The sequence below is a fragment of the Gracilinanus agilis genome, chromosome 3 (assembly GCF_016433145.1).
Source record: "Gracilinanus agilis isolate LMUSP501 chromosome 3, AgileGrace, whole genome shotgun sequence".
In the NCBI taxonomy this organism is placed as follows: Eukaryota; Metazoa; Chordata; class Mammalia; order Didelphimorphia; family Didelphidae; genus Gracilinanus; species Gracilinanus agilis.
Window position 1 is genome coordinate 614,165,300 of NC_058132.1, and position 7,312 is coordinate 614,172,611.

The window sequence follows — 7,312 nt, forward strand, 5'->3', positions numbered from 1 at the left end:
TTAGCTGTTCCTTTAATTAATTAAAGTTCTCATCCTATTATTTTTTAAACCTTTGCCTTCCTTCTTAGAATCAATATTGTTTATTGTTTCCAAGACAGAAATGTGGTAAAGGCTAGGCAATGTGGGGTTAAGTGACTTGTTTAGGGTCCCACAGCTAAGATCTGAATCTGGGATCTCTTGTCTCTAGATTTGGCTCTCAATCCACTGAGACACATAGCTGCCCCCATTCTATTACTTTTGAATATAAAAATCTCTATCTATAATAATGGAAATATTTTCTTGATTTTAGACTTTTCCTTTACCCAAAAGCACTTTTTCTGCTCCTTTCAGTACTAAATGGTATTGTCTTCTAGAAAGAGTAGCTCACACAAGAACAGCAAACTCACTTCACAGCTCTGCCAACAGTGGATTTGGAAGTTCATCCTTCCACAATCCATTCAAAAATTATTTTCCTTTTTTTATCTTTTACAATATGTTGGACATAAGATGGAACCTAAAATTATTTAATATCCATCTTGTTACTAATAATTTCAGGCAGCTTTTCATATGTTTGTTGAAAATTTTCCTGTCTCTTTTTGAGAAATTTTTGTTCATGTCATTTGACCATTTTTTTTCTTGGAAATGGCTCTTGTTCCTATATATTTTAATCTACTGCCTATATAGCTTGACTATCAGGGCTCTATTTTGGACACTTACTTCAAAAATTCAATTGCAGTTAATTGCTTCTTTTCTAATTCTCACTATACTGATTTTGTTTGTGCAAAAGCTTTTCAGTTTTATGAAATCAAACTTGTTTTATCCCCTGAGATCCTGTCTATAATTTGCTTGGTAAAGAACTTTCCCCCTATCCAGTGCTATGATATATCCTTTTCTTTGTTCCTTTAATTTGTCTATGTTATTATCTATGATATTTATGTCCTGTATTCATTTGCTAGGTGGCACAGTGGATAGAGTGCTGAGCCTGGAGTCAGGAAGATTCATCTTCCTGAACTCAAATCTGGCCTCAGATAACTCAATAGCTATATGACCCTGGGCAAGTCACTTAACTCTGCCTATCTATAAAAATGAGCTGGAGATTAAAATGACAAATCATTCCAGTATCTTTACCAAGAAAATCCCAAGTAGGATCACAAAGAGTCAGACACAACCGAAACAACTGAACCACAACGACTACAACATTAATTTGAAGTGTATTGTAATATTTAAGGCAAAATAGTATTTCCAAACTTAATTTCTAAAAGATTTTCTGAGCTTTCTTGGAGGATTTTGTCAATTCACAAGGCCAGCAGTTGGGAGTCTTTAGGATCATCAAACTCTGATATTATGACACTCAATTGTTTCTGTGTCTTGTGTGCATAATCGGTTCCACTGATCAACTTTTCTATTTTTAATCAAGAGTAAATAGTTTTTATGATTACTGCTGTGTAGTATATTTCAAAATAGGCTATTATTAGATGACTACTATCTTTCCCACTTTTTTCATGAATCCTTTGAGAATATTGTTTTATTTGTATTTACATTCTCATGGACTAGCACAGTGTATGGCACATAGTAGATTCTCAATAAATCTTTCCTTCATTATTTTCCTTGAGATTCTTCATCTTTTTACATACCAAGTGAAATCTTTTTATTTTTTTTGTTTAGTTCTATTGAATTAACTTTTGGTAATTTGATTGTTACAGCACTAAATCTGTAAATTAATTTATGTAGTAATAACATTTTCATTAAATTGACATAGCAAACACATACAGAAGTCTGTTGCATTCAAAATTATTGGCTCAAAATGAGGACAGCTAATTATTTATGCTTAGTCCAGGGCTTTTTAAAATTAAGAATGCCAGTCAAGGAATTGAGTTCTTTTTTATTTAAAGGTCAAAATGTTTGGAGAGAGAGAAAGGAAGGAGGAAGGAAGAAAGGAAGGAAGGAAGGAAGGAAGGAAGGAAGGAAGGAAGGAAGGAAGGAAGGAAGGAAGGAAGGAAGAGAAGGAGGGAGGGATTCGATTAGTTTTAGGTTTGTAAATGCCGTGTATATACTATTCTAAATTAAACAGTAAATTGAGTGAAAAGGAAACATGAATTTGAGTCTATAACACTGATGGAGCATCAAATTTTAAAGATAGAAGGAACTTTAGAAATTATTTAGTAACACTCCATCTTTTGGTCCTTAGAGATGTCACACAGCTTCTCAGCATCTTCAAAACTCTATCATTTAGAAGTTTTAGTGCCTTTTGTTAGGCAACAGGATACTATATTGAGCATCTTTTGTGCACAAGACCCCTATTCTAGTCAAGAACTGAGACTAATGCTGATGCTGAGCCCTGGATGGGAGGAAGGAGAATGTTTTGCAAGTACCACCACTCACTACCTATCAGACTCTCCTAAGCAACACCAACCCCAACTTTTCTTTCCTAAGTAAAACAGCAAACAAACAGATTTCTAGTTACAGGTTTTTTTTTATCTTGTATCTATTTCCTTCATGGTCATTGAGAGGATCTCCTGGGCTCCTGCCCCTCCCCAACCCTAGTGTTGCACCCAGTGTGGCTTCTTTGCTCTTTCCCGAGCACCTTTCTCAACCTAAACCTGCACTGCTTTGTGGGGTCACACCTACACAACTAATACACACATTCATAATTCACAAACAACTTAAAGGCACAACCAAGAACCAATGGACCCCGAACAACTTTCCTTATTCTCAGTAATAGGCTCTAATCACCTCTCTAGCTCACAAGAAAAGATGGCTATGTTCTGCTGCCTTGGGGTACATGTTGAAGACAACATTAAAAAATGCACCATATTATCAGCAAATTCTTATTCTCCTTTGCCCTCTTGTAATTAGAGAAGTTCACTCCCCACAGACTCATTAAATCACATTAAAGCCATTAAAGTTTTCTACGTGATTTGGGGCAAAAATGTAAGAGAAGAAACATTTGAGTGTGGCACAGGTGGATAGAAGGTGACGTGATTAATATATATATATCCTGCAAAACTGACTTATTTGGTTAATCACTTCTACCCACCCACTCTCATACTCAAGTGCTCTAATATTTTTGCATATATGCATACATACATATACATGTACCAATACATATATATGTGTGCATTGTGTGCATACATAGATATTTGTATGCATACATACCATATTCCATATAGTATGTATATTTTATGTGTATATATTTTATTTATCTTTTAATTACTCTAAATATATTTTTAGCATTCCTCTGAACATTTACCATGACTGAATAAGATATTAAGAATCAAGTTTTAGTGGGAGCTAAATGGTTAGTGAATAGAAAGCCAATCCTAGAGATGGGAGGTCCTGGGTTCAAATCTGCTCTCAGACACTTCCTAGCTGGGTGACCCTGGGACAAGTCACTTAACCCAAACTGCCTAGCCCTTAGCACTCTTCTGCCTTGGTTGAGTATTGAATCTAAAACAGAAGGTGAACATTAAAATAAATAATAATAATGAAGTGGATGAAGAAGAAAACTTGAATGGGAACATTTTCTATTCTATATACCAAATTTCCCATAACCTGATTTTTTTTCCTCTGAGCCCTTTCTTTCAAGACTCTTCATCTTTGAGCCAGTGCTCTCTTCTAAAGCAATTATAAGCCCACCCAGATGGATTTACAACATTGTCAGGATACTTTTTTTGTTTTAGCCCATAACTTCTGTCTTAGAGTCAATACTATGTATTGATTCCAAGGCAGAAGAGTGATAAAAGCTAGGCAATGGAAGTTAAGTGACTTGCCCAGGGTCACACAGCTAGGAAGTGTCTGAGGCCAAATTTGATTTCAGGACCCCCTGTCTCTAGGCTTGGCTCTCAATCACTAAAACACCTTGTTGCCCCCTCAGGTTGCCTTTGGAAGGAAGGGAGAAATCTTGCAAGTTGAAGAGGATGTCAGGCTCCATCTGAGTGGAGTTTAACCTCTGGCTATTGGTGTGCCCTCAAGATAACAGCTTTCCTGGTTAGTGGGGTGATTAGTGGCTATAATGGGGTAGGGCTGAGCTTCAGGGAGACACAAGAACATTTCTCAATTCCCTCCAACTCATCGGATTGTCCTAAACTGAACTCTGGGCACAGGCAGCTCCAGGCTCACTCCTCTGTCCTTCCCTGTTGTGAGAGACCTTCTTTCTCTGGCTTTGTCTTCATCCACCCCACTACCACCCTTTCCTTATTTGGTTTAAATTACTCCTTTGAACTTTGGTCTCATTATTTTTGGACCTGTCATCTTGTTTGGAAGCTTTTCTTTCCAGGGGCTCCTTCTGTTCTTCCCTTTTCATTCTCTTGGATACATTGCCCAAAAACCTTTTTTACAGTTTCTTTTGGGTGGTTTTTATTACCTCCATGCATCTTAATCTGAGCAGCTTGAAGCTTCAGAGGCATTGTGATCTTCCCCCTGGATCCTTGCTTGTTTGGTTGTCAGGGTGCTTCTCTGTTTAAAGGGCCATGGCTAATTCTATTCCTCCAGCAGCTCATCACTCATCTAGGAATGTTCTTTCCCCTCCCAATCTGAAGAGTTTGCTCAGCTGCTACCATCGGCTGCCTTCTGCTTTCTACAAGATTCCAGAGAAAGACATTTCCACTCTCCATACCCAACAATTAAAATACCTTGTGTTTTGGCACTATTGTGCCTTCCTCTAGAAAGGGATATGGATTTGTACTTAGAGAAGGAGGCAGGTTCAAATTCTGGTTCTGATTCTTACTCCCTATAAGGCATTTGCTTCCCCTGAGCCTCAGTTTTTTCATTTGTAAAATGAGGGTGATAGAATAAATCTTTCCACATAGAATTGCACGATTATAAAATCGCTATGATTTAACACCAAGAATCTTGTTATCATTTGATTTTCCTCAAATGGACATCTTGAGGTGAAAGACTTTTTTTTTCCATGGACTGAGCTGGGACTTATGGCTATGATGAACTGGGTCTGTTGCCATGCCAGCATCATGCCTTGGGGTCCTCTCTTATTGCTACAGTGTAAGTTTTGAGTTTCAAAATATTGAAGATTTCCTGTACACCAAAGACCAGGGCCCTGGCCCCCAAAGATAGCACGTTGCCATCTTCTGTTATCCCGTACAGTGTAACCCAAAGCACTGATCAGGTTCAGAAGCAAGGAAGAATTCCTATACTTTGTCTTCTCCAGTATTTCAAAGATATTGAGTTTCTCATCCATGACCTGGAAGGTGTTTGAGAGCTACTATGTCACAAGATCTCATTACCTGCAGCCACTCTATTGATGAGCCTTTCTAATATTAGATAAGTTGATCTTTAGACAAAAAGTCTTTAGACATGTAGTGATTGCATCCCACCTAGCTTTGTGGGACCTGCCAACCTTTCACTCCTCTGGTATAGTCTTTAAGAAACAAGGATCAGGGGGCAGCTGGGTGGCTCAATAGATAGAGAGCCAGGCCTACGTCCTGGGTTCAAATATGATCTCAGATTCTTCTTGGCTTTGTGACCCTGGGCAAGTCACTTAACTCCCATAGCCTAGCCCTTACTACTCTTCTGCCTTAGAACCAATGCACAGTATTAATTCTAAGACTGAAGGCAAGAATTTAAAAAAGAGAAGCAAGGATCACCTGTCTACATCACGGTAAGGAATCCAAGAAAGATTTTAATGGAAGAAAATTTCTTCTTCATGGAGAAAATGTAATGGTACGAACTATCTACATTTGAGGAAGAAAATAGTTTTCCCCAGGTAGTCCTTGTTGCTAGTTTTCCTTTCTAAACCACAGGCTTCCTTTCTAGACATGGCTTCTTAGTATTATAATAAATTTTTTAATCTATTTTCATTTTCTGAGGTCCCACTGGCCACAGAATGAGCAAAGTCTGTTTTGTTCAAGCCTCTGTCCTCCTTTTTTGGATTCTGCTCCAACCTATGCCCTTGTCAGTCAGCTAAAGTCACCCTTCCAGCTAGGCCATTACTCCCATTATGCTGGGCCTAAGGAAATCTCCAACTTGCCTCCAGTAGTATCCTTCCTGTCTTTGTTCTCTCTTTTTTTTCCCCTGCAGTTGCTCTGGCAAGGTATAGTCTCAGGTTACTTAGATAGCTTGGCAAAAGTTTAAAGGATTCAACATTTCTTTTAGACCACTGATTCCTTATCTGAGATCCATGAACACATTTTTGCTTTTTCTAAATATTTTAATAATATTTAAATAGAATTGCATTCCTTTGTAAGTCTATATATTTTTTTGCACTTAAAAATATTATTCTAAGAAGGGTTTCATAGGCTTCAATCAACTTCCAAAGGGACTCATAGCCTAAAAAAATCATTAAGAACCTTTGCTTTGGTCATTGTCTGCTGCTGATTCCTTCTTCAGTCTCTGATCTTCTATCATGAGTCAAACCTGTCCCTGTTATTCTTCACAATCCATCCTACTTGCACCTTCTGGACTAGACTGAGTTTTCTTTCAGTTTCCTAGTAATTCCTGGAAAAAAAAGAGTTGCCTTCCCCTGGGCACCAGATTCATTTATTCTTTTTCTTCTTCTTTTTTTTTTGGGGGGGGGGGTTCAGGTTTAAACTGTCTTTCTGGAAGCAATTTGAATCCTTAATGGGTCTCTGGACTCTGATGCTAAAAGTTTTTGACTCATCTTAATTCTCTCAAATTTTTAAATTTCATCTCTATTTGCTAAAACCTTTCACCTTCCACTAACTGGTACTTAATTGTATTCATCTTCTTTCTCTTTATTTTATGTATTGTTGTATATCTCCTTGTCTTCTCTGATGGAATGTGAGTTCCTGGAGAGTTGTCTGTATCCCTTGGCACTAAGTAAAGTGTCTGGCAAGTTATAGTCACTTAATCAAGTATTTGTTGATTAATTAACTCATTCCCTTGTCTGATCATCCATCTACTCTGTCTGCTCCTTTCCCCCACATAAAACCAGTTTCTCTTCTCTCTGCATCTCTGTCTGTCTCTCTGTCTATCTGTCTCTCTCTCTCTGTCTCTCTCTGTCTCTCCCTCTCATTCACTCTCAAGACTTCATTCTCTCCCTTCCTCCGCATTTCCATTTCTGGCTTTCTATCTGTGTCTCTATATTTTTCCTATATTTCCTTCTAGGAATTTTCTAGGGAATTGTTTTTCCTGTGTCACTCCATACCATTTTCTCAAACTTCTCTCCAAACTCATGCTTTTGTATACCTTAGGTCTTTGTTGCCCTGCATCCCTTTAACATCTTCTCATCACTTGACCCAGCTCTAAATATGAGCAAGCATCCATCCCAACCAACAGGGATACATCAAATGGAAGTGAGTGTGCTCAAGAAAGACTCCATCTCTCTCTTGGAATGAATCCAATATGTACCACTGTATTT